Consider the following 2,400-nt stretch of genomic DNA (forward strand, 5'->3'; position numbering starts at 1 on the left):
TTAGGTCTACAAACAGGAGAGCAGCTGTCCCATCTTCATCTAGTTTATGTCTCAAAAACTAAGTGTCCCCAAGCAGAGCTGATTTAGGGCCTGATTACAACTTTGGAGGAGGTGTTAATCCGTCCCAAAAGTGACGGATATACCACCAGCTGTATTACGAGTTCCATTGGATATAATGGACTCGTAATACGGCTGGTGGTATATCCGTCACTTTACCGTCACTTTTGGGACGGATTGACACCTCCTCCAAAGTTGTAGTCAGGCCCTTAGTGCTGTATCCTGCTCTGAAACCAGAGGGGTGCAGTAGATCATGCTGCTCCATACGTTGTGCTAATTGAAGATTCACATGTTTTCTAACAATTTAGAGAATAAAGATAAAAGGGATATAGCCCTATAGTTGAACCATACCCGTGAATCGGCATTAGGCTTTTTCAGCAAGGGGGTGACCAAAGCTGTTTTCCAGCAACCAGGAACCTCCCCATTAAGTAGAGACTGATTTAATAAATTAACAATTGCTTGCCTAAGATATCAGGGGGGTAAGGATCTAATGGGGATCCAGATTTCAAGGTTGATAATGCAAGCAGTACACAAGATAGATACATAGACTCAAAATGAGTTATGAAGGATCTAGGGCTAAGGGTATCCATGGATTCATAGGTATTTCCAGTAGATAAAAAGGTGTTTCTGATGGTCTCAACTTTATTGATAAAGAAGTCAGCTACTTCCTCACATTCTGATTGGGAGAGGTAGATATTAGGGGTTTGCTTTGACAAATCTGCAAGTGACTTCACTACCTTATAAAGTGTCTTGGGACAACTTTTGGTTTCTGAGATTTTCTTGGTGAAATAAGCAGCCTTGGCAAGTCTACAATTTTTCTGATATATCGTTAAAGCGTTTTTATAAATTAGCTTATCACTTTGCAGATAGGATTCACGCCACTTTCTCTCTAGTTTTTTACAAACTTTCTTCTCATTAGATAGTCGATGAACCAAGGAGCTGGGGTAGGAATCTAGCCTGGTTCTTACGGTTCATGGGTGCCAGTCTATCTCCTGAGGTTCTAAGCCAATAATCTAATTTACGAGCTGCATCATCTACTGAATTATCTAAAGTAGGCATTGATTCTTCTAACAGCATATTCCATTTTTGAACATCTAGCTTAGACCAACTTCTCGCATGAGACTTGGGCAATTTGAACTTATCACATGAATGAAAATTATATGAGAAGGAACACAGGATAGCAAAATGAACAGACCATGCAAGGGTAAAGGCATATTTGATTGAATAGTGCCTACATTTAAGAAAATGGGGTCCAATAAGTGCCCCGCTATGTGGGTGGAAAGATACTTAATCAAATCTAGTCGTAAAGCTGATAAGCCCTCAATGAGGGACATGCCCGATTTGTCTGTTTCATCCTCCAAATGGAGGCTTAAATCTCCCAGCACCGTAAAATTGCCACATTTGAGTAAGGTAGATGACAATTCCTCTAACAGCTCTGAGACCCAATTGCTAATTGCCTCAGGGGTGTGATAAGTGAGATCACCTGACATAGTAAAACTTTTGGTTAAAGATATAGAAAATCTCAAGGCTTCACAATCTAAGATATCAAGCTTCTCTGCTGAACAACAAAATGTGTCTTTTATTATGACTGCAATCCCACCCCCTTTGTTTTTGACCTTACAATCAAGATGTGATATGCAATATCCAGGTGGTAGGGCCGCTGCGATATCTGGGCCAGAGGATTCTTTCAGCCATGTCTCTGTGAGGAACATAGCGTCTGGGTCATAGTCTTGGAGGTGTTTACCCAGGGACCGACAGTTTAGGCTAAAGAACTCAAAAACTCTTCCAGGAAACTTTCTTTCCTAATGAAAATATCAGAAGAGTTCCCCTGTGAGCTCCTAGTGATCCTGGCTGACAAGGATGGGGCCAATTGCTAGTAGTAAGGTGAAACGAACGGAGCCTACAGCACCTCTCCTCTCCCTGAATGTCTACTGAATGCCTGCAATCGTTCTGGATATAAAGGCCAAGCCCAAGTAAGGTGGAGGAGGAATAGCTAAGGAGACCTAAGCTCAGAGATGCAGCCTCTCTGGCCCCATTCGGGCACGAATTGTCACAGATGAGCTTGCCTTAGGCGTGCCAGCGGAGTTCCCGGTGTTCAGCCGCTCCCCAGCCACCATTAAATAGGCAGACAGAGGCAGGAATAGACAGGCGACAGGTGGGAAGTTACAACGCTAACCACTGTGTCAAAAGATAAAGGTTCTTCTTTTTCCCTTTTTGTTTGCCCCGTGTCAATTTCCAATTTAAATTCTCCACAACACCAAATTTAGAAAGTTTAAGATGCTGCTAACAGATTCCAAGTAGTGAACCTAAAATCAGGACTAAAAGCGCTATTCACTCCTTGTC

Source organism: Pleurodeles waltl, chromosome 8 (assembly GCF_031143425.1).
Source record: "Pleurodeles waltl isolate 20211129_DDA chromosome 8, aPleWal1.hap1.20221129, whole genome shotgun sequence".
In the NCBI taxonomy this organism is placed as follows: Eukaryota; Metazoa; Chordata; class Amphibia; order Caudata; family Salamandridae; genus Pleurodeles; species Pleurodeles waltl.